The sequence below is a fragment of the Maniola hyperantus genome, chromosome 2 (genome assembly GCF_902806685.2).
Source record: "Maniola hyperantus chromosome 2, iAphHyp1.2, whole genome shotgun sequence".
In the NCBI taxonomy this organism is placed as follows: domain Eukaryota; kingdom Metazoa; phylum Arthropoda; class Insecta; order Lepidoptera; family Nymphalidae; genus Maniola; species Maniola hyperantus.
Window position 1 is genome coordinate 17,898,872 of NC_048537.1, and position 26,926 is coordinate 17,925,797.

General features: G+C 37.8%; 1 protein-coding gene and 1 long non-coding RNA gene across 9 annotated transcripts in view; one reads left to right on the forward strand and one right to left on the reverse strand.

The window, feature by feature from the left end:
- The window catches only part of LOC138404195 (zwei Ig domain protein zig-8-like), a 452,145-nt gene that overhangs the window by 165,800 nt on the left and 259,419 nt on the right, over positions 1 to 26,926 (forward strand). The gene's annotated exons all lie outside the window — the stretch shown is intronic.
- The window catches only part of LOC138404294 (uncharacterized), a 351,188-nt gene continuing 324,706 nt past the window's right edge, over positions 445 to 26,926 (reverse strand). Inside the window, exon 2 of the long non-coding RNA XR_011238301.1 lies at positions 445 to 739. This is a non-coding gene — a long non-coding RNA (uncharacterized lncRNA). The remainder of the gene's footprint in view (positions 740 to 26,926) is intronic.

The following is a 26,926-nucleotide window of genomic DNA, read 5'->3' on the forward strand; positions in this document are numbered from 1 at the left end:
ACGCTATAATATTAGTATGGAAATATGGATAGACTAGACTAGATTAGATGAATTTTACAAACAGATATGTGGCGGGATGTTTTTACTCCACACACATTTCGAAAAAAGTTTATTTTTTATAGGTAGGTATCTAAAAAGGATTTCGAAATTGAATAAAGGGAATGGTCGACGGGAAAATATATTTCTTATTTTTAGTAACAGCAGCAAACATTTTCACGTTAGGGTTTTCATCAACTGAGAGAAAATAGCAACATCTGTTTTTCAGTCTGTCTGGATATGATCTTATTTCTCTAGTCTGTGGTTATGACTGTACACCCTCTGTTTATATTATTAGTTTTAGAAGACTTTTTACTCGTCTTTAGTAGTTTCAAAATTGGAGAAGATTATCTGTTTTTACGCGACTGCTCAAAAAAAGGAGTGTTATGCTGTCAGAGTATGTATAACTAGTGTAGCTGAAGGGTTGATGTAATGAAGAACCAGCTACATATAGTGATGTTTATTTTACACTTTACAATTGATATGTTATGTACAATACAGACGGGCTCGCGAGCTTTATATAATACAATGGTAGAAGATGTTGACGTGACGAGCGGATGATAGGGAATGTGGAATCTTGTAACGTGCGTGACCAGGAGGATTCCCCACTGCGTTCCAAATTTGAATATTGTTGTGTGGCAGCTGCGAAGTTTTCCTAATAGCTGCCAGCCAAGTAACGGTAGAGGTTGCACCTCTACACTAGCTTATGCTTCTTAACGGATGCCTACGTCATAACATCTATTTGCATGCCAAATTTCAGCCCGATCCGTCCAGTAGTTTGAGCTGTACGTTGATAGATCAGTCAGTCAGTCAGTCAGTCACCTTTTCCTTTTATATGTTTAGATATCATATTCTCACTCAGTGTATAATCCTCCGGGCGATTGGAGCTCGCAGTAAATCAGTCAGTTTACCAGTCAGTGTGATGGCGCCTTCATCGCACGGCTACATGATGAATAGCAGCGGATGATACGCGCGATCCATCTTTAATATTCCACTATTATTTAAGTGCAACATGAAATATTCACAGCGGATTACACGGCTTGGAATACAACTGCCATAGTCGTGTGTTACGAATAATAGACTAACACTTAAATAAATAAAATAAAATAAAAATAAAAAAGCCTTTTATTCCTTACATTTTTACAATAGTTTAAATTATCTATGTTTTGTTAGTTGGTTAGTTGAACTTATAATTTAGTTGTTAGTATTGTTAGGATTATTATTACTATTCATGTAAGGACCCCAGGTTGGGTAAAGGCCTCCTCCAAAGATGTCCATTTATCTCGGTCCTGCGCTATACGGTCCCATTTCGGGCCAGCTGTTCTTAAGATCTCATCTTCCCATCTTGTCAGTGGTCTCCCTCTGCTCCTTTTGCCACGAGGGCCTCTCCACAGAGTAACTTTTGTTGTCCACCTCTGGTCTTTAAGTCTAGCCACGTGACCAACACTTACTCCATATCTAAATACAGGATGTAACCAAAACGCGAGCAAAAACTTAGCGTTATTGTTATACTACCTAAACACAATCCAATACCAATAACCATTTGCCTCATTTTGTATTTTTAGTGATTTAATTTCAAACCCGCAATGTATAGCGTGCAAAACTCGGGTCAATGCTCCGCCTACTACGCGGCATTGACTCCGAGTTGCCTACTTAAGGCATGATACCGAACTACGCTGCACGCAGCAGTGCTGCCGCAACAGTGCTGTCACCAGCTGTCGCGGCACTACTGACCCCCAGGCCCCATACAATCTCTATAAGCTTATATGACATTACATTCCGAGCTAGGCAGCAATGTCGCGGCAGCAATGTAGCGGAACATTGCTGCCTAGCTCGGAATGTAATCTCATATAAGCTTATAGAGATTGTATGGGGCCTGGAGGTCAGTAGTGCCGCGACAGGACTGTGACAGCTGGTGGCAGCACTGTTGCCTGCAGCGTGGTTCGGAATCATACCTTTATGCAATGTTCGTTGCACCACTGAGCATGGGTCTCCTCTCAGAATGAGAAGCCCAGCAACAACAAACAAGTTGAGTTGTCGTTTCTAATAGAGTTCACAAAAAAATCTACGTAAAATTTAACAAAACAAATGCTGGGAAATGATTTTAAAACAAAAAAGGATCCGGATAAAGTTTAATTCTGGCAAAAATGAATGAACTCATAAAGGAAACGGTCGATATAAAGTGTGTCCAACGAACGATATTGTCGTAAATGGAAAGGATAAAGGGAACGGAATTAAGAGAAATTGATATCTTCGGACTCAGGGAAGCTGGGAGCACAGTAAAAAAACCGGCCAAGTGCGAATGAGACTCTCGCGCTGAGGGTTCCGTACTACAAACGTATTTTATCGACATTGTGCACTATAAATCAAAAACTACTTACTAGATCTCGTTCAAACCAATTTTCGGTGGAAGTTTACATGGTGATGTACATTTACATCATTTTATCATTCTCTTATATAGGGGGGGGGACGGGGGGGACGGGACGACGACGACGACGACACACATTTTACCATTTTGGAAGTGTCTCTCGTGCAAACTATTCAGTTTAGAAAAAAAATATATAAGAAACTTCAATATAATTTTTGAAGACATATCCATAGATACCCCCCCCACACATTTGGGTTTGATGAAAAAAAATATTTTGAGTTTCAGTTCTAAGTGTGGGGAGCCCCCAAAATTTATTGTTTTTTTTCGATTTTTGTGTGAAAATCTTAATACGTTTCACAGAATACATCTACTTAGCGAGTTTCAACAGTAGGTATCGCTCTTATAGTTTCGGAAAAAAGTGGCTGTGACATACGGACGGACAGACAGATAGACATACATGACGAATCTATAAAGGTTCCGTTTTTTGCCATTTGGCTACGGAACCCTAAAAACGGCTATTTGCCGTCGATGTAACCATTATATCGATGAAAAACCAAGACTGATGGTCGGAGTCCGTAAAAAATCCCGACTCACGCTGTCTGACAAGTTTCTCTCAAATCCTTTCAAAGCTCTAAATCGCCCTAAAGAGGGTAACATTTTTTAGCCAAACATTGATGACTTTAGTAGATAAAAAGCAAAATCATGTTTTATACAAAACTGTACCGACATTCTATAATATATTATTATATCTAGCACTAGAGTCTAGATGATACCCGCGACTTCGTCCGCGTGAACTAAGATTTTTAAAAATCGCGTGGGAACTCTTTGATTTTTAGGGCGGAACCCTTATAGGATCACTTTGTTGTCAGTCTGTCGGTCTGTCAAGAAACCTGCAGGGTACTTCCCGTTGACCTAGAATCATGAAATTTGGCAGGTAGGTAGGTCTTATAGCAGACATTATGGGAAAAATCTGAAAACCATGAATTTGTGGTTACATCACACAAAAAAAATTAAATTGTGGTCACAAACTAAAAATTTGTATTTTCAATTTTCGAAGTAAGGTGACTATATCAAGTGGGGTATCATATGAAAGGACTTCACCTGTGCATTCTAAAACAGATTTTTATTTATTTTTATGCATCATAGTTTTTGAATTAACGTGCAAAATGACGAAAAAATACGACAGTAGTACGGAACCCTCGTTGGGCGAGCCTGACTCACACTTGGCCGGTTTTCAGGATAAAAAGTAGCCTAAGTCCTTCCTCGGGTTGCAAGCTGTCTCTGTACCAAATTTGATCAAAATCGCTTGAATGGATGGGCCGTGAAAAGCTAGCAGACGGACGAATTAGTCTGAATATTTGCAAACACATTTTTCCAGGACTTGCCGGTTTTCAGCTAAATAATCCTTTGTTTACACGTAGTATCTAAATAAAGCCGCCGGTAACCGCGCAGCGAAAGCCCCGATGGCAGCATTTCACCGACACCGGTTTAAAATATTCAGCACAGTTTTATTATATTCAATGTAGCTCGTCAAAGAGGCAGAGAGCAGGATATTCTACCTTTTTTAAAAGGTTTTTTACAACAAGCTGGAAATCCATACTAATATTATAAATGCGAAAGTGTGTCTGTCTGTCTATCCGTCTGTCTGTCTGTCTGCTAGCCTTTCACGGCCCATCCGTTCAACCGATTTTGACAGAATTTGCTACAGCGATAGCTTTCATACCGGGGAAGGACATAGACTACTTTTTATTCCGGAAAATCAAAAAGTTCCAACGGGATTATTAAAAACCTAAATCCACGCGGACGAAGTCGCGGGAAACATCTAGTATAATATATTTTTATTCATTAATTTATTTTTATTTTTCATGTACCAAAATTGTAGTTACAGCAACGCACAAGACTGCAAATACTATTTTATACATGGCATAATCTTGTACCTATATCAAATATTTGAAAAGAGCAACCGCCGAGTTTCTTGCTGGTTCTTCTCGGCAGGAAAGGCATTCCGAACCAGTGGTAGATGCATCCGACTATTCGTAAGCACTTGTAAAAGTTTATACGAATAAAAAAGATTTTCATTTTCATTTTCATTTTCATTTTTCAGCAGAACTGGTATACTACTGGTATATACTGGCATAGTAGTCATAAATTAAGTTACATTGGAATTATCGACTCAAAACTTTTACAAAATATTTTTGGAATTTATTATTTTATCTCGAAAAACGTTCGTGCCCGGGATCGAATCCTGGACCTCCCAAATAGTACAGCCACTAAACTGTCATCGCTTATTATTTCTATTAAAATAGTACCAAATACTCGAGAGTAATTAAGTAAACATCACTTGCTTTAACGGCGAAGGAAAACATCGTGAGGAAACCTGTATGCCTGAGAGTTCTCATGGCCAGCGTGGTAGACTATGGCTAAACCCTTCTCACTCTGAGAGGAGTTCCGTGCTCTGTAGTGAGCCGGCGATGGGTTGATCATGATGATGACTCGAGAGTAATTTCCTAAGAAAAAGTTAAGGTACTTAATACCAAATAAACGCATTAATATCATCTAGAAGAGGATAATTATGCCGCCATTAACGATGGCACTAAACACCGAATTGCGCAAATCAAGGAGCAATTCACAAGCGTGGAAATGAGTTGGAAATAACTCCGATTTCGGGTGCTCGTATATCGGCGGCTCCGATCCGTTTGATGACCGAATATCGGAGGGAGTTTGCTTTGCAATTTCCGTTCATGTCACTAATTAAGCGCGCTATCGTCACAGTCACGTATTTAATCGTTATGACGCACTTATAACGCATGCATTTGTCACTGTGACATTTGTCGCAGTATCGGATTCATTTGCGATAGTAAATAATAATACTGATTGGTTCAATCAATCAATCAATAAGCCTGGTTACGTCCACTGCTGGACATAGGCCTTCCCAAGAGCACGCCACCACACACGATCCTCTGCCTTCCTCATCCACCCATTTCCCGCTACCTTCTTAAGGTCGTCAGTCCAGCGGGTTGTAGGTCGTCCCACACTGCGCTTGCCGATACGCGGATTCCACTCCAGAACAAGTCTGCCCCAGCGGCCATCGGTTCTGCAGACGTGGCCTGCCCACTGCCACTTCAGCTGGCTCATTAGTTGAGCTATGTCAGTCACTTTGGTTCTCCGACGGATTTCATCGTTACGGATTTTGTCCCTCAGAGAAACCCACAACATAGCCCGCTCCATAGCACGCTCAGCGACTTTGAACTTGTGGACAAGGCCAACTGTCAGTGTCCACGTCTCAACTGATTGGTTAAAGTTTTTAATTCACAAGTGTGGAAATGAGTTGAAAATAACACCGATTTATGCTGTTAACTATAACGGCGAGGCCGCTTCATTTGATGGTCGAATATTGGAGTGAGTTTGCTTTGCGATTTCCCGTTCATCTGACTAATTACGTGCGATATCGTCACAAACACGTATTATACCGTCAACGGTATGCGTTTGTCACTGTGACATTTGTTGGAGTAACGGATTCGTTTTCGTTCGAAATAATATCGATTGGTTAAAGTTTTTAATTCACAAGTGTGGAAATGAATTGGAAATAACACCGATCAATGATGAGAAGAACTATAAAATGCTATGAGTTTTTCTGCGTGATCAAACCGAAAATGGGGGGAACCATAGAAGAACAAGAGTAACCGGCATAGTTCAACGGATTGCGAAGCTGAGGTGGCAATGGGCACGGCATCTAGTTCGTAAAACCGATAGACGTTGGGGTCGCAAGGTGCTGCAAGGTAGCGACCTCGCACCGGAAGACGCAGCGTTGGAAGACCCTCCCACTAGGTGGACGGACGACATCAGACGACCCGCAGGGAGTCGCTGGATTCAGGTGGTGCAAGACCATGGCGTCACAAGTCACGACGTGGTGGTGGTGGAACCGCTCCCAAGACGCTGGAATGATAACCTCGAACTAGTAAGCGTAGCGTTGACAGACCCCCCGACCAGATAAGTTAAATGACATTGAATGAGTCAAATACCAGTTTAATTCAACTTACTTCGATAAAGAGATTATTAATCTTCAATCTAATTAAAAAAGGAAAACGTGATTGACTGACTGATCTATAAACGCACAGCTCAAATTACTGGACGGATCGTGCTGAAATTTGGCATGCAGATAGCTATTATGACGTAGGCATCCGCTAAAAAAGGATTTTTGAAAATTCAATCCCTGAAGGGATAAAACAGGGGGTGTAGTTTGTGTAGGCCACGCGGATGAAGTCGCTGATAAGTCGATGATAAGCTAATCATTCCTGAAAATTCAGATTTTTTTAACAATAACCTGGCAAAAGTAAAGGAGTTTTACTATGACAGATGAGTTCCCCCACTTTAGCAAAATCCCAAAATCCGAGAAACAAGCAGAAAATATAGCGGATCTCGTTACAATACTTTAGGAAAATTACATTATACCTAGCAGATCCGCCTAAACGGCTCAAGGCCGATCGTACACGAATCCTCTCAGGTTTTGTGCGGCGCTCATTATCCGCGCGGACGTGACCCGCATCCGCAACGTCCGCACATCCGCGAATCCGCTGCGGAATTTTATGAGCGCCTGTTTATATTTCAGCAACTGATACAAATGAAGCGAAATAAAGAAAAAGAAATAGCTGGCATCTCCAACAATCTTTTTTCGGCTGAAGAAACTTAGTTTATTGAACTACACTCTAGAATAGGTATAAATATTGCAAAATAGAAGACTATTTTCTTTTAGATAGGTATTTACTTCAAAGAATACTTGTAGTTTAGTTCAAGGGCTAAGGATTATTTTATCTTATATCTTTAACTCTCAAGTTATTTTTATTGTATAGCTAAGTTTACAAAAGCAAATTGTTATAATATTATGGACGGCAGAATTTAAAACTCACAATAATATTGTTTCCCTTTAACAAGCGAGTTTGGCACAGTTTCCTTTTATAATAACAACTTGCTTATTATCTATCTAAATATATAAAAGGAAAAGATGACTGACTGACTGACACTGAATGACTGACACTGACTCACTGATCTATCAACGCACAGCTTAAACTACTGGACGGATCGGGCTGAAATTTGGCACGCAGATAGCTATTATGACGTAGGCATCCGCTAAGAAAGGATTTTTGAAAATTCAACCCCTAAGAGGGTGAAATAGGGGTTTAAAATTTGTGTATTCCACGCGGACGAAGTCGCGAGCATAAGCTAGTCGACAAATAAAATAAGAAAACATCCTTTAAAAAGTTATTTGAATAAATATCTATTATTATAAACGTAAAAAATGTTTAAACGCAAACAGCGATGCTACGAAGTATGGAAATTACAGCATAACGTCTTTTAAGCTGAGCTTTAAAAATTGAAAAATTCACACCATTTCCGTCGTTTAAGATCATTTTAAGACAGATTTAAAAGGATTTTGATAGTAACCGTTCACAAGCCGTCTTTGTGTAATGATGTACCATTCCTTTGGAAAGTTTTATTTAAATATGCGCGGAAGATAAATTTTCTTTTAAAATTAAATAGATAAAATGAGGCAATTGAATATAAATGGCAACATCATTATTTTTTGTGGATAAAGAGACATAACTAATGATGGAAGATAACGTTTGTAAATAACCTAATTTAATTTTATTAGTACCGTTCTATGAAATTGAATTATGGGGAATGCTCATCACTACCTATAAACAATATCCTTACTTACTTCCATACTTAACATTATATTATGTGCGAAAGTGTGTCTGTCTGCTAGCTTTTCACGGGCCATCCGCTAAACCGATTCTGATGAAATTTGGTACAGAGACAGTTAGCGTCTTGTTCGAATTGGACTACTTATTTTGCGCACACTATAGCTTTTCACTGCAATAGAATATTTATTTAAAATGAAAATAGACACTTTTTAAGGTTTCCGTACAAGAAGGGTGCTGGATCCTATTACTAACGCTTCCGCTGTCCGTCTGTCTGACCGTCCGTCTGTCATGAACCGTAAAAAGTAGAGAGCTGAAATTTTCACAGAGAGTGTATTTCTACAGCCGCAATAAATAATAAAAAATTCTAAATGTAATTGTATGTAATATGTAAATTTAAAAAAACCTTTGGTGTGTGAGTCCGATTCGCACTTGACCGTTTTTTAAATACTTAGCTGTTAAAAACTTACTTTTGTAGGTCCTCTATAGCAAAGAAACCTTCATCTAAAGGAAAATAGTGACTTTTACTCGTCCCCGCCTCAGTGTTTGGTTTTCATTTGAACCGACCGTGTCTTTACCGCAATAACAGCGAAAACTGCTGACGCCGCGATCCGTCCGTCGCCGCGGCCGTGCGTGAGCCAAAATGACCTAGTTCCGCGTTTCGTCGCGTCAGGTTTATTATAAAATAAATAATCATCGCTATACTACTTGGTTCCTGCAACTATGGCCGATATAAAAATAGAATTAAAAACGGAAAATGAGCGCTTGCTTTTTAACGCATTTACAGAAAAAAAAGCTGAAAATGAAAAACTCCAGCTTATAACTAAAAAATGGAGCAGCAAATTTTGGAGCTCCAAAAACAAATTAAGCTCCTTTCTAATAAGGATAACAACCCAATGGATACGTCCGGATACAAAGAAAGTTCGGGTCCATCTGCTGAATATCATACGGACGAAGAGGAACTTGCGCAAGAAACAGAATGGATAAGAGTGAAGAGTAGGAAAAAAAGGAAACTAAGCACGTCACCCATTCTGTCACAGAGTAGAGAATTCGAAACGTCAAACACAGAAACGCGTAAAAATGAAAAAAGAAAACTAAGAAAGTACCACTACCCCCGCCTATAATGGTGTCCGGTGTGGAAAACTATCAAACATTTTTTGACTTACTGTCAGGAAATTTTCCCGAAGCCTCATCAGATTTTACATTAAAAATGATGAACGCAAAGAATGTCAAAATAAACGTTACCAATGAGGACACCTACCGATCCTTGACGAAAATCTTAACTCAAAATCAATTTCTGTGGCCTTCCTATGAGAATAAACAAGAAAGACCTATTCGTGTTATGGCTAAAAAATTGCCTGCCTCATGCCAGCCCAAAAGAATAATTGAAGACCTTCAAAGCAAGGGTTATAAAATAGAAAATGCAGTGAACAAACTAAGATGGCAGAATAAAGAGCCGCTTAATATGTTTACTCTAACATTTAATAATGTAGAAGATATAAATAAAATTTATGACATTAAACACATTCTAGGGTGTAAAGTTGAAATTCACCCTATCAAAACATCAAAACTGGTACCTCAGTGTAAAAAATGCCAAGCATATGGTCACACGCAGAAATACTGTGCCAGAGAGGTCAGGTGTGTAAAATGTACAGGAAAACATCTGACTCGAGACTGCACTAAGCCAGCAGAAGAAAAACCCAAATGCTTACACTGCGGTGAAGCGCACCCTGCTAACTATCGGGGTTGCATGGTTGCCAAAGAAATGCAGATCCTAAAAAATAAGAATCTTAAAAAATCATCAAAATCATCCTCATCTTATCCTCAGCGTTCATCGAAACCTGAGAAATCTACTAATTCCCATATAAATAAAACTAATGAAGACACGAACAAAAGTGAACATCAAACTTATGCTCAAAAAGTCTCTAGAAATTTGCCAAGCACAAAACTGCCCCAGGGAAATATGGAGAGCAAACTAGATGAAATTCTCAAATACATGTCCTCGTTTGACGAAAGATTGCAAAAACTTGAAAGTGGCGCTAATAAGGCTACCAATAAGCCGAAAAAATGAATAATAAGCTTAAAATATTTGCATGGAACTCAAACGGACTACTACAACATCAACAAGAGCTACAAGTAGTCCTTGATACACTAAAGATTGATATTTGTCTAATATCTGAGACACATTTTACTAAGCAATATTTTATTAAATTTAACAGTTATAAAGTGTACCATGCCATACACCCAAATAATACAGCGAGAGGCGGCAGTGCCATCTTAATTAAAGAAAATTTGTACCATTATCAAGAATTCCAATATGAGGAACAGGAGATTCAGGCAGTAGCTGTGAAGGTCAAAACTACAAAATACGAATTTTCGGTAGTAGCTATATATAGTCCCCCAAGGCATTCAATTTCAAAAGAATATTATGTGAACTTCCTCGAGAAAATTGGACATAGATTTATTATTGGAGGTGACTTTAACGCGAAAAATACCTTTTGGGGCTCCAGATTGACTACTACAAAAGGTAGAGAACTCTTAAGTGCCATTAAAGATTTAAAATGCGATGTAATAAGTACAGGTAAGCCTACCTACTGGCCTACAGATACGATGAAAATACCAGACCTAATTGACTTTTTTATTTATAAAAACATATCAACAAAATATCTAGACATTGATGAAATGTTCGACATGAATTCAGATCATTCTCCTATTCTCTTAACGCTAAGTGACACAATCATATATAAAGAAACCTATCCTGGTCTTGTAAACAAAAATACAGACTGGGACAGCTTCAAAATGGATTTGACTAACAATATTAACTTAAATGTGCCGCTTAAAAACTCGGAACAACTGAACGAAGAAGTAAGAAAATTTGTATTAGATATTCAGCTGGCTGCTTGGAATAATACACCAAAGCTTAGGAAAAAGCCCCAAGGAGTGGTTGCTTATCCCAAAAATATCCTTGAACTCATCATTGAAAAGAGAAGGCAAAGAAAAAAGTGGCATCATTCGAGATCTCCACTTGATAAAAGGTTGCTGAATTACTTGACCAAGGCACTAAAGAAACAAATCAAAAACTTTAATGATTCGTCAACCTACAGTTATCTCCAAAGCCTCACGAGTGAAAGGAGTACCGACTATTCACTTTGGAAAGCAACTAGGAATTTAAAAAGACCATGTATGCATATTCCTCCAATTAAAGAAGAAAATGGAATGTGGGCAAGAAATAGTGAGCAAAAAGCTAAAAGATTTGCAGAACATCTCGAAAAAATATTTCAACCAAACGAAGGAGAGCACATTGATTTTTCTACGATGGAAACAAATCAAGAAAACTCTCCCATTAAACTAGTAACGCCTAAGGAAATACTCAGTATGATTAATAAACTGAACTTAAAAAAAACTCCAGGATATGATCTTATTACTACAGAAATCCTGCGAAACCTTCCAAAAAAAGGAATCGTAAAATTAACGACGCTGATTAATGCAGCATTTAGAATTAAGCACGTCCCTGATTTGTGGAAAGTTGCAGAAGTAATTATGATCGCCAAACCAGGCAAACCACCAAATGAGGTTACATCATACAGACCAATTTCTCTGCTACCAATTATCTCAAAACTTTTTGAGAAGCTACTGCTCAGCAGATTGAAACCTATATTAGATGAGAAAAATCTGATTCCTGACCATCAGTTTGGATTCAGGGAAAAGCACTCGACAATCGATCAAGTACACAGAATAACAAATATAATTGAAAGAACACTAGAAGAAAAGAAAGTCTGTTCAACCGTATTTCTTGATGTAGCACAAGCCTTTGATAAAGTCTGGCATGAAGGTCTTGTTCAGAAACTTAAAGTATTACTTCCTCAACCATTTGCAAACATATTAGAATCATATATATCTGATAGAGTATTTCGAGTGAGGCAAGAGGAAGCTTACTCCAAACTCAAGGTGATCAAAGCTGGAGTACCTCAAGGAAGCGTTCTGGGTCCTGTCCTTTATCTCCTGTACACGTGTGATCTTCCACAACCCGATCACAATACCATCGCTACTTTTGCCGATGATACTGCTATCATAGCTGTGGGTAATACTCACCAGGAGGCATCGGGCAAAGTTCAAATAGCTCTAAATGAACTACATAAATGGACGAAAAAATGGAGAATAAGACTTAACGATTCCAAGTCTGCCCATATTGATTTTACTAATAAAATACCAAAATATTATCCCATTTATATTGACCAACAAAAGATACCCTATGCTAACACGGCAAAATATCTTGGAATGACTCTTGACAGTAAGCTACGCTGGAAAGCACATGTCAAGAAGAAAAAAGAAGAGCTAGAGTTACGGTACAAAAAATTGTACTGGCTCATAGGCAGAAACTCATCACTGTCAACTAAAAATAAGATACTATTATACAAACAAGTCCTAATGCCAGTGTGGACTTATGGTATCCAGTTGTGGGGCTGTACCAGAAAGACCAATTTACTAATAATTCAGCGATTCCAAAATAAAGTGCTTAGGGGTATCGTCAATGCACCCTGGTACGTCAGGAATGTAGACATTCATCGCGATCTCCAAATGGGCTTCGTGGACACAGCTATTAGCAAACACGCTAAATCCCACGAACGCAGGCTCCATGAACATGTTAACGTCGAGGCTATCCAGCTCCTCGACAACACAGACCTAATACGTAGACTTAAGAGGACTAAGCCTTTTGAGCTAGTGTAGTTATAGTGAAAGTGTAGTGCTAGTGCAAATCAAAGATCACACGAACAAAGTGAAAGCATAGTGCTAGTGCAATTTAAAGAACACAAGAACAAAGTGTCTTCCAATAAGGTATCTTAACTATAAACTAAGCTAAGTCAATGGACAGATTCTTAGGTATAAGTACGTTTATAAGTTTAGGTTAATATAATATTGCTTATTAGCCTCTTTCATAGGCTAGATTGTAATGGTAGTAAAGTACTGGTGACAGTGCTTTACGACAAAAAAAAAAAAAAAAAAAAAAAAAAAAAAACTCGTCCCCGCCTTCCGTGAGCACGATAAGCCGTTAGTTATCAGTGAATGGAACAGAATCGCTTCCTGCTTCCTTCCTGCGTCGATTTTTAATGGAATTTCAAAATGCAAAAATGAAATGGCACTAAGAAGACGGAAATTACAGAAGCCTTTCAACTGGAGCTTTGAACATTCGTAGTAGCTTTTTATTTGATCCGCCTTTAAAATGTTGACATTGTTTTTTCTATTCATCTTGTTAGTTACTTAGTTTCATCTTCATAATGATCAACCCATTCGCCAGTTCATTATTGAGTGTGGGTCTCTTCTCACAATGAGAAGGATTTAGGGATAGTCTGCCACGCTTGCCCAGTGTGGATTGGCAGACTTCACATACTATGGAGAACTCACAAATCACAATGTTCTCCTTCATCGTTAAAACAAGTGATACTGCTAGCACGCTGGCCAAGTGCGGATTTGTAGTTTTCACAAACGCTTGAGAATATGGAGAACTTATGGAGAACTCTCGGGTTTCCTCACGATATTTTCCTTTACCACTAAAGCAATTATAGTCGTCGAGTTACCTGTCTGTTTCGCTCGCACTTACAGGTCGTAGGTAAGTGCGAGCAGACAGATAACTCGACGTCTCAGTTTAAAATGCGTCAACTATAGTGAAATTTAAATCCTTCAGCCTATTCTGGAGGTTCTATTCAGGTAGTAGGAGGTTCGATCCCGTGTCTACATTATATACAAGTAAACCTCTGCTCAAAAATTCATTATCTTTAGACAGATAACATGTCAAGATCTTCAATCGCCTCCTATCGCCATTTACATAAATCAAAGACTCCTCCATTGTATAGGATTGTATAAGATAGGTCGACATAATGGCGTGCATACATCACGTGGACGTTTACGTATGTTTATTAGCTTCTGTGGGCTATTGTTAGTGGATTATTCATTACCTGACTTAAGCCGCGTTCACACTCAGCTAACGTCAATATTCATAGGTCAAGAATAATCGATCTAGTATTATAGGAATCGTTTAGAGATAGACTTTGAGCCTCGACTGCGACACTGCGTGCGATTAACTAAAGATTTTGGTTCATTGTAGCTATACAGGGTGTAACCAGAACGCTGGCAAAAACGAAGACAGGTGATAGTGCCTACTGATGAGTACTGATATGACACCACCAAAAAAAAAACGCGAAAAAAAATTATAGAAAAATCCTATAATTTTGTAAAAGTTCACGATAGGTATATCAGTACCCTTATTTCAGTACCGTCGCGGGTATCAGCTAGTGGCAAATAAAACATCTGACTGACGCTAGAGGTCAACGAACGTTGCATAAGTAGGCCACTCGGATTCAATGCCGCGTCGTAGGCGGAGCATTGACCTGAGTTTTGCTTTGCATTGCGGTTTTGAAAAATACTAAATCACTAAAACTACAAAATGAGGCAAATGGTTATTGGTATTGGATTGTGTTTAGATAGTATAACAATAACGCTAAGTGATTGCTTGCGTTCTGGTTACACTCTGTATAAAACTCTAACAACAACTGCTAGCTTTTCACGGTTAAACAGTTAAACCGATTTTAATGAAATTTGGTACAGAGTTAGCTTACATCCCGGGGACGGACATAGGGTACTTTTTATTCCGGAAAATTAAAGAGTTCCCAAGGGATTTTCAAAAATTTAGATCCACGCGCATGAAGTCGCGGGCATCAGTACCATATAAGTAAGAAATTTGTTTGCCGTTGCTTGTTTTTGGAAACGGAGGCTCTGTGGTAAGCCCCGTGAAAATGTAAACCCAATGCAGCGGGCATGTAGGTTCTCATATACGAGAGTTACAAAGCACAAGTTTATTTTGTATTACATTTTAAATGAAACTCGGGCTCGCGAGTATTTGCATCGCATACAACTTTTAAATTTTAGTTGCGAAACTAAAATGGGCTGAGAATTATAAAATTCCAGGCGAAATTTGCGCAAAAGAATTTCGAGTGCAAGCTCAGGTGGGTAGCTATAATATTATGTATGACTGGGTATAATTAATCTTAATCTACAAGTTACTTTCATATTTTAGTTACATAAGCAATTTCACTTCATTTCCCTAATATGAAGAAGCATATTATTTTAAAGTTTAGAGTTTTACGTTCCGCATTTTAACGTCAGAAACGCAATCAGAAATGAGGAGACCCGCAGGAGAACTAGAGTAACCGACATAGCTCAACGAGTTGCGAAGCTGAAGTGGCAATGGGCAGGGCACATAGTTCGTACAACCGATTGACGTTGGGGTCCCAAGGTGCTGGAATGGCGACCTCGCACCGGAAGACGCAGCGTTGGAAGACCCCATTAGGTGGACGGACGGACGACGAGAACGGTAAATCTAAATATATGAAAGAGAAAGGTGACTGACTGACTGACCGACTGACACACTGATCTATCAACGTACAGCTCAAACTTCTAGATGGATCGGGCTCAGGCATGCAAATAGCTATTATGACGTAGGCATCCGCTAAGAAAGGATTTTTTAAAACTCAACCCCTAAGGGGGTGAAATAGGGGCTTAAAATTTGTATAGTCCACGCGGACGAAGTCGCGAGCATAACTAGTGAGCTTATAAAAATGTAGTAAACTTTCAAACCATGTAAATTTTCAGTTTACAGTTACAGGTCGTTTCCTAAGATTGTTTACTGAACACATAAACTAAGACTTGAGACGCGGGAAAGATCGCTTGTTAGTTGTTATAGTATCAAGATTGATACGACCTGATTGCGAAATGGGGTGAAGTTCGCTTAATTACACCCCCCGCTGCACCCCCCTGCACCCTGCTGCACCCGCTGCACCCCCTAGCCGCCTCTTGACCTAGCGCTGTCGGAACTAGCCGCACGGTAAATATAAACGAGACTGCAATGTTTATCATTGCATTGAGCCTGAGATGGGCACTAGGGTGGATAGGATAGGAAAAAGCAAATGCTTTTGAGATGATATATTACATAGTCTGCCACTCTATACTCTGCCAATATATACATATATAAAAGGAAAACTTGACTGACTGACTAATCTATCAACGCTTATCTCAAAGTCTACTTGACGGATTGGGCTGAAATTTGGCACGCAGATAGATATTATGAGTAGACATCCACAAAGAAAGGATTTTTGAAAATTCAACCCTCTTAGGGGAAAATAGTGGGGATGAAGTCACGAGCATAAACTAGTATAATAAACCTAAAAGGAAAGACTAAGCGACTGATCTATCAATATACAGCTCAAACTACTAGATGGATCGGGCTAAAATTTTGCACGCAGATAGATTTTATGAGTAGACATCCACAAGGAAAGGATTTTTGAAAATTCAACCCCTAAGAGGAGAAAATAGGGGTTTGAAATTTGTGTTGTCCACGCGGAAAAATTCACGGGCATAAGCTGTTCAAAATATATTGTCTCTTTTTAATGAAAATATTACAGTAAAACTTAAAGCTAGCCTTATCTAATTACTATACAAATTATGCCCGTGTGGAATGGTGCCAAGAATATTGGCTGCATTTCCGCGCTGGACAGCCAGGCTGATCTGTTGCGCAAAAAATGAGCCAGCCCTCTGACACCAGATGAGGTTATTAATCGCTTTGAAATGTCTCGTAATTTTTTTATCTCTGCCAACAGCCGTTGTTGATACCAAAGTGAGTAAAATGTGGGATGTAACTGAAATTAACTTTCATTAAAAAAGCTGTGATAGCCTAGTGGTTAAAACGTCCGCCTTCCAATCGGAGATCGGGGGTTCAATCCCGGGCACGCACCTCTAACTTTTCGGAGTTATGTGCGTTTTAATTAACTAAATATCACTTGCTTTAACGGTGAAGGAAAATATCCTGAGTAAACCTGCACACGTGAGAGTTCTCCATAATGTTATCAAAGGTGTGTGAAATCTACCAATCCGCACATGGCCAGCGTGGTAGACTATGGCCAAACCCCTTCTCACTCTGAGAGGAGACCCGTGCTCTGTAGTGAGCCGGTGATAGGTTGATCATGATCATGATGAACTCTCGTTTGTTTTAAACATTTCCGAACTAGTTATTTTCGTTCTAAGGTAATCGCATCAGAATTATAAGTTACACGTAATTCCGCCGGCGCCCGAAATGGCTAATGAAAAGTTTTATCATTCCCAACTTTGAAATTTAAATCCATGTAGTAGCGGATACCACAGCTCAGCAATCGTACGGTTCAGAAACTTACTTATGCAAACAAGTGCAAAACAGACGAGCTATTTGAGCTCTCCCAACAAAGTTTGACAACAATCAACGTTATGACAACTGTATTCTGAACGCGCTCCGTACTAACGAAATTTGATCCTTATTTAAATCATCAGTACCTCACTACCATTATAATTAATGCGAAAGTGTATTTGTTTGTTGGTTTGTCCTTCAATCACGTCGCAACGGTGCAACGGATTGACGTGATATTTTGCATGGGTATAGATAAAGACCTGGTGAGTGACATTTTTTTACTTTTTATCCCGGAAAATCAAAGAGTTCCCACGTAATTTTTAAAAACCTAATTCTAAGCGGATGAAGTCGCAGGCATCAGCTAGTAATAATTACCTGAAGGTAAATTCAATAAAATTTTATAGAAAACTGAAAATTATATCGATGGTTTATAGATTTTCGGAAAAATAATATGTAGTTGCACGGACAAATCTTTGAGCCCGTATAACTTAAGATTATTGTATGCTTTTTAATACCAACCTTTCTGTCTGGGAGAGATTACCTACCATTGATAAGGCCACCTATATGTATACACCCTAATTTGTAATTTGTGTTTTGTGTGTAACTAAGAGTTTTTACTTATTCGGCAACGTTCGTGCCAGTGCCACTTTTGTTAACGACCTTTTTTGATCCGAATTATTGTAGAACACTTTTCGAACTGTATGATTATTAAACTGTGACAATGGGTACCTAACACACGTAAGTTTTGGAACGAGCGGTAATTTGTTTCAAAAATTCATTTAATTATTCTCACCACGGAATAATAATATTATGAATTTCAATGAAATATGAAACTAGAGGTAATTAAGTTATTTTTTGTTTGATTACTTACATTTTAAGGGTTCAAACTAACTGTAATCATCAATCATCGTCATCAACATCAACCCATCGCCAAGCCACTACTGAGCACTGGTTTCCTCTAAGAATGAGAAGGATTTAAGAAAGAAGAAAGAAAAGAAAGAAATGACGTAAGAAAAGAAACGGACGGAAAGAAGAGAAGAGATTTAGGCCATAGTCCGCCACGCTGACCCAGTGCGGGTTGGCAGACTTCATAAACCCTTAGGAACATTATGGAGAACTCTCAGGCAAGCAGGTTTCCTTCACCGTTGAAGCAAGTGATATTGTAAAAACGCATTTAATTCCGAAAAGTTAGAGGTTTGCCTCGGGGATCGAACCCCTGACTTCTCGAATAATAGGCCGACATCTTTTCACCACTAGGCTATCACCGCTCATTTTAACCTTAGTACATATTAAAAAAATCCCAAAGTGCTGGAATGGCGACCTCGCATCGGAATGCGCAGCGTTGGAAGACCCCCCACTAGGTGGATGGACATCAGGCGAGTCGCTGGGAACAGGATTCAAGTGGGGTAAGACCGTGACGTGTGGAAGTCCCTACAAGAGACCTATGTCCAGCAGTGGACGTCTATCGGTTTTGTGGATGATGATGATGATTAAAAAAACATTTTGTGAAAGTCAAACTAAAACACAGCGTTTTGAAATTAAAATCCAGGTTAACAATAGGCAATAACAGTAAAACGCCATAAATATTAGCCTTTTCACACGTTATACCACGATACGCATCTGAGTTACTGTGGGGCTTGCATTGCTGGGCCCGTTTTGTTGTAATTCATTATTGTAATCACGCTATCCCGTAGGAGATTGCGATCGGCATTATGACCCCAATTACAAACGACACAAAGGGGGAAATAATAATTTTTGTTGGCCACGTTACTCGTTAAAATTACAACAGTGCGTTTGTCATTTTTAATGACTAAAAATAATAATAAGGGCCCCTTTACGAGTCAGTAGTACATTTTCCTAACTAAACCTAGCAAAACATATTGCACGAAGGCTACAAGATAGAAGATGCCAAAAATATGCAACAAAAAAAATTGAGATCTATTGAATGTCTGGGTCGTATGTGATAGTCCGCCTCCTATTCGGAGGTTGCGGGTTCGATCCCGGACATGCATCTCTAACTTTTCGGGGTTAGGTGTGTGCGTTTTAAATAATAAATATCACTTGCTTTAACAGTGAAGGAAAACATTGCGAGGAAACCACCTGAGAGTTTACATAATGTTCTCAAAGGTGTGAAGTCTACCAATCCGCACTTGACCAGCGTGGTAGATTATGGCCAAACTCCTTCTCATTCTGAGTGGAGACCCGTGCTCTGTAATGAGCCAGCGATGGGTTATTTTTTTTTAATTATGATGATCGAATGTCTATTGATATTTTTACGTAGATTCTGAAAAATATTGTATTGTATTTTTGTATCGATTTTAAGCTATTTCTCTTTTAAATGATCAAAATTTTATTAGTGCTAATTAAATTTATGCTACTTAATAAAAAAAAAATAGAAATAAGTGGTAAGTATATTTATTTTCTTTCCTTAAATAGCCTTAAAATAATGAAGCAAGAAAGAAAAGAGACTAGAGGTATTTCTTAATCAAGACTTCCAGACCAAAGTCAAGTTAGTCGAAAATTGAAAATACGAGTAGGTACAATTACCTACTTCCATAAATTTCTTTATTTATCGTTCAATCTGTTGCGATCAGCTTCTATTCCTACTTTCATAATGAGTTCCCAATATTTGAAATCGAATAATTTCAAACTTATTTCTAAAGATGGATAAAGTGCCTAGGTATGTTTAATTTTGGTAAAGTAATGGTAACAATGGCAAAAGTACTTTACTAGTAGTTACATTTTATAGGTTTACTAGCTTCTGCCCGCGGCTTCGCCCGCGTGGCCTACAGGAAAACAAATGGCATTTTTTTTCAGAAACAAACATTATAACATCAGGACACGCACTCTGAACAGCACCGAATAACACATAATATAAGCTTCCAACCCCCATTTCACTCCTTTAGGGGGGATTTTCTCATAGTCGTTTCTTAGCTGACACCTAACCTCAAGAAAAAACCTACTTTCCAAATTTCAAGTCAATTATAATATCAATAATTAAAACTTTCCCATACAAACTTACATCCCCTATTTTACCACCCCTATGGGCGAATTTTCCAAAAGTCCACGTATTTCTTCATTTGTGACCGAAAATCCAAATACCAATTTTCATGCAAATAACTTGACAAATGACGGACTTTCATACAAACTTCCATCCCCCATTTAACCCACTTAGGGGTGGAATTTCAAAAAATCCTTTCTTAGTGGATACCTACTCTTCACAAAGAATAGACCCTCCAAATTTCATGTTTTTAGGACCAGCGGTTTAGGCTGTGCGTTGATATCTATGTCAGTCAGTCAGTCAGGACTTTGAATTTTATATATATAGATTGTATGGTCCTTATGTTTTGGATATCAAATTATAGCTAGATATTAAGGTATGTATATATATTTTTTGATTTTTCTATTTTTTTTTACTATTACCTATATATTCTCTGGTTTAGCCCTTGATTGCGATTTCTGAGTGAATGTGAGTGACACTCTTGACAGTGAGTGAATGCACTCTTGAACTCACCTGCCAAAGTTTACGCAATTAATAATTATCATCATTAGGTACATCATTATCTTACAAATTCAACAAGTGAGCATCAAAAAGTGTACAATGTTACCTAGGTATTTTGAATAAATGGTCTTTTAATTTCAGGCGGAATAAAATAATTATTTTGATTAGTTTGACTTTTGATAAACACTAGTACGAGTAAGTATGAAGGTATATTATCAGAACTAGTTCTGTAAACGCTATGTTAATATTGTAATAACAATAACCAGTAGGTATCTAATATACATATCTGAGTGATGTATGGAGCGCATTACTCCTACGTACAATACAGTGCGATTGATTTATGTGCACTGAAGATTACCGTACCAGCTATTATAAGATACCTTGTGGAATCAAATAAATTAATAAAAGTTTATGCAGCTCGCAAAACAAGAAAAAAAGAAACATACCTATAAACCAAATGTTAAAAATAAAAATCGGTCTACTAAAACACTGACCATAAAAAATAATTTTAGATCTTTTTTACTTTGATGTTATTATTGTGTTTTGACGCTCGAATTCTATCAACGTTAGTGAAATGTAAAATCTCACACTAGGCACACAGAAGTAACAAAGCTATTCGATTTGTATTTACCTACCGATAATGAAACAAAACAAGTCCATATAAAACAGCTCAGTAAAGGAGCTGACGGACAGAGATAGCGGCCATTGTTTCCTTCTCCCTTTATCTCAATTCCCTTTGTTACTCTCTCTGCGGTATTTGTAGCTGAAGTGAAACGGTGGCTGATAAAAATGCGTACTAGTCTAAGAGAGTGTGGTCGAACTGTTCATTTCATTCGTGACACATATTAAAATTAAATTAAATCAAAGACACGATACAATTTCAATAGGTACAATAAGTAAATACAAAAAAAACGATTATATTAAAAATAATTTCAATGACTAATTTTATCAAAACAATGGCGGAACAGAGGAATATGAAAGGCCGGCAACGCATCGGCGGTTCCTCTGGTGCTGCAAATGTTCATGGGCGTCGGTAATCACTTAACATCAGGTGACCCACATCCTCGTTTGCTCGCTATCTCTGTTAAAAAATAATGTAATTTGCTAACGAAGCATTAAAAAGTTTTACAATCAACACTTTTTAATTAAATAATTTTCAAAACAATTTTTGAAATTATATTCAAATAAGTAAACGTACTTAGATTAGCTGATAATGTACACAATATATAGATAATGTGTACAATTGTACCTTTGAAATTTTTGGCTCAGCTCTCCGAATCAACGGCAGTCTAACAATTTATTTCTTTTTTTTTTTAATTTAAGTCTTGTTATAACATCAAAATAGCCACAAGTCTAAGCATGAAATGGATGTTATGTATTGTATTTTTGGATTTTAATTTACATTCACAAGATCTGTTACTAATAAAATTATATGTAGATAGTAAGAAAAAAAACTGTTCATAAACAATATTCTAGATATCCAGACTTTTCTAGTTGGTTATCGTCATCTTGTTTAAACATTGTTTTTATGATAATAACTGGTTTAAACATTATGGCAATTTTGTAACCAGCTCTCAGACTACATCCTCCCCGCGGGGTTTGCGGATCATTGCGGATGCAGTACACGTCCGCAGAATAATGAGCGCGAACCGAACCTGGGACTTGAGAGGATCCGTATTGTACAATCTTAAGCAATTGAAGCGGGCTATATACACCCACCCTTTATTTCTTTTGTATCCATTTACAGATAAAGATTCGGGAATATGACGTGTCTAGACCCATGGTTCATGTATTGGTAAGGTTGCCTTGCCTTTTATGGTACCTTTTTATGGTGGTAGTTTAAAGTGGTTGTGGTTTCCTTTTTTTTTATTAATTTATAGACTAGCGCTTGGCTGCAATCAGTGGTGGCAAGTGATGATGCAGCCTAAGATGGAGCGCGCTTGCTTAGAAGATGCCTATTCACTCTTGACTTGAAGGTACCCATAATAATAAAGGTAGAGAAAAAACTGATGCTGGAAGGGTGTTCCAAATTTTAGCGGTTCGAATTAGAAATGAGGAGGCAAATCGCTGCGGCAAGCTTTGGTAAAAGAAATAGTGTTTGCTGTGCTGCTCGGGTCTTCTCCGTTGGTCGAAGGCAGACGGGGGGTACGGGTCTCGAGGCGTAACCTTCTCCTTACCCGGGTAGGACGCAGGACATCTTAATTCCCGGGTGTTGAACTTTAAGCCGGCATTTCACCGTCTAAAGCCTGCTATTTCTTGGCTTAAGGCCCTAGGGCTTGTAGTGCCCTTGAAACTAACGTAGTTTTGCTCTCGTTTAAATGTTACTGTATGTGGTTTTCCAGATTTCCGTTAAAATATTTAGTTTCAGAATTTACATATAAATCTTTAAACCCTCCTTAATTTAAAACTAAATATTTTTAAGCAAATTTCGCAAATTATAGGTACAGATTTTAGTTTCTAGAACGTGTCGATAAAATTTCATTGATGAGTTTGAATAGTTAGTACCTGTTCAACCTAACCAACCAAATTAATTAGGATCAAACTACGTTTGTATGGATAACGCTGGGGAGCGCACTAGGAAAACATTTAAGCTATTTTTGGTCTTTATAAACGTAACCAATTGTGTCTACAGGTCAAACTCCCGACTTTTTGGTGACAGGAGCTACTTGATCGAACTGTCAAGAACTTCGGCAGGAGCATGTCGCCGTCGACAAAAATTAGAAGTGAGGGGCGCGCCGTCTGTCAGCGGGGAAACTTTGTTTCTCGGGTCGTTACTTTTAATGTACAAAAGAAAAAGTTATCCGACTTTGTTTAATCTAAAGATCTACTTACTCAGTGTAATTGGAATTTTTCGTCAAAATATCCAGATCCAGTTTTTTTGCGGTAATTTTCTGCCACTCTTAATCAGCTTTCATTTGGTTCATCCATACTAGTAATATTATAAATGCGAAAGTGCGAAGTCTGTCTGTCTGCTAGCTTTTCACGGTCCAACAGTTTAACCGATTTCGATGAAATTTGGTACAGAGTTAGCTTACATTCCGGGGAATGGGATGGGATCCCACATCCCATTTTTATCCCGGAAAATTTAAGAGTTGCCACGGGATTTTAAAAACATAGATCATATAGTAGTAGATATAGATAGTAAGAAACAATCAGAAAAGTTTTTATCGAAGTCGATGTTTAATTATTATAATTTCGCTTAGTTTTATCAAATTAGTTGTTACTTACCCAAATTTGCAGTTTATTTTGCTCTCTCACTTTCTATATAATAAGTAATATGAATCAGTAACAAAGGCTATTTCAGTGAGAAAGCGTTTTCAGGTTACAGAACTATTAATAATAATGAAACATTACAGCGAAGTGCACAAGCTTTTTCGCTTAACTAGAATAATATTGTAGACGCGATTTAAATGAACAAAACTTTCCTAAACATAAATTTTGAAAATGCCCAGTGTGACATTTTGTTTTACCTCCATAGCGCAATAATGAGCGCCGTGGTTTCTGGGTTCGATTCCTGGCAGGGCAATTTGGGAATTTATAATTTTTTTAATATTTTTTTTTTATAAAAGGCCACATATTATGATAATAAACAAATGTCATACAATAAAAAATGTCAAAAATTCTTCAAATTAAAACTAAAACTAAATAATATCATTCAATAAAATTATCATTCGGTAACATCGTCGTGCCAAAGGTGCCCATAATATTGCCTATAACAATATTGTAAATTGATCTCTTGGAAAGAGCAACCGCCGAGTTTCTTGCTGGTTCTTCTCGGTAGGAACGGCATTCCGAACCAGTGGTAAATTTAACTAGTTGACGATTCAAAAGCACTTGTAAATGTTTACTTGAATAAAAATTTATTCTATTCTATTCTATTCTATCAAGCTAGCAGCATTGCTACGCTGAATGGCGATAGACATCTTTGGAGCAGGTATAGGCCCCAGAGCGCGGATCGCAGCCTTTCGAATTTATAATTTGTATTAGATGATTACTTTTTTTATTTTTTTTATATTTTTAAATGCATGTTTGTATTTTTTTTTAATATTACAATAAAACTTAAAGCTAGCCTTATCTAATTACTATATAAATCATGACCGCGTGGAATGGTGTCAAGAATACTGGCTGCATTTCCGCGCTGGACAGCCAGGCTGATCCGTTGCGCAAAAAATGAGCCAGCCCTTCTGTCACCAGATGAGGCTATTAATCGCGGTGAAATGTCTCGTAAAAATTTTTTAGCACTAAGACTCCATGGCCCCAGGGTCTCCACGGCAAACGGCACAAAAATGTAACTCTCTATAAGAGAGGCATACTTGCGCCGCTTGCCGTTTTCAGCTGTTTCTGCTGCGGCTCCCGGTCTTGATGCTGTCTTCCTGATATGACACGTATTACTTGACTATTACTAGTTACTAGTGTAATGTGATTCAGTTATAAATCTTATTTTCATATCATAATAATAGTTATTTCCAATGCTATATTTTCCGTTTATTTTGATAACAAGCAGTGTGGCTTAATAATATGAATTTTACTAGCTGATACCCGCGATTTCGTCCGCGTAGAATTAGGTTTTTTAAAGCCTATGTCACTCTCCAGGTCTGTATCTATACCCATGCAAAAAATCACCTCAATCCGTTGCACCGTTGCGACGTGATTGAAGGACAAACCAACAAACCAACAAACCAACAAACAAGCACACTTTCGCATTTATAATACTAGGGTACTGATTCATGGAAAATACATAATATAAACGTCCAAAATTTAAAATTTGTTTTTCAAAAGTTCACGCAAACACTGCTATGATTTAAAAAGTTTAACTGCAATTTTATTTGAGCTTATATCCAGCGTGTCGGGAGATAATAAAATGAATTTTTAAAACGAATAACCGCCCGTCCGTCCGTCCGTACGTACAGTCATAAAATTTACGTGCACGGTTTTGAATTCAGTAACTATAACTTTAAAATCATAAAACTTTAATTAATCACTTTTAGTTTGGTGATTTACATTTATTTTAAAACTAGCTTTTGCCCGACTTTGTCCGCGTGGACTACACAAATTTCAAACCTGTCTGTTTGTGTGTCTGTATATCTGTGCGTCCGTTCTTTCGTCCGCCTGTCGTGTCTGTCAAGAAAACCTATAGGGTAATTCCCGTTGACCTAGAAACATGAAATTTGGCAGGTAGGTATGTCTTATAACACAAGTAAAGGAAAAAATCCGAAATCCACAAATTTGTAGTTACATTGAAAAAAAAATTAAAATGTGTTCATGAACAAATAATTAGTATTTACAATTTTCAAATTAAGATAACTGTACCAAATGGAGTCTAGAATGCAAGGGCTTTACCTGTACATTCTAAAACAGATTCTTATTTATTTTTATGAATAATAGTTTTTGATTTATCGTGCAAACCAGTTTCGTCGTCACTAAACGATAGATGTCCACTGCTGCCTCAACAACTACTATCGATTCTTAAAACTATGTGCCCTGCCCATTGCCACTTCAGCTTCGCAATGTAAGGGTGGTAAATTGGGCGGAATGGAAATATACCCGGATACGGAATAATCTACCACCTTACAAAGATTAGAGGAAAATAATAATTTACTTTACTTGATCTATCTACCTAGTAAAGAATAGAAGCTAGCCGTCGACTCCCTTGTAATGTATATGAGGTGTTATAAATGAAATTTGCTAGATGTTAGGCAAAATTGTTTTTAATGTAACTTTTACCGGGGTCGCTTAATACATAATGATGGCTAATAATGCTTAGTTATTCTAGCTTAATGCCAAGACTTAATTTAGATACATTAGAATGCCTTAGGTAGATAGTACATAAAATCTATGTTTTAAATTTAAGATGCCATTGGCATGGAATAGACAATGACACAGTAAAATTCATAAAATTGTTTCAAAATAAAAGCTCAGTAGTAAAGACAGGGTTCTTACTGTACACATACACTAAGAAGGTTCACTAAACTGTTCCAGGATACAAACATTTGCTTACTTGTAGGTGCGAAGACTGCAATGTAGCTGGACGGCATCGGCCAAGATCCAAAACTCAATTTATTTGATTCTTCACAACCGAAATGTTTCATTACAAAGATTTTCACCAAGTC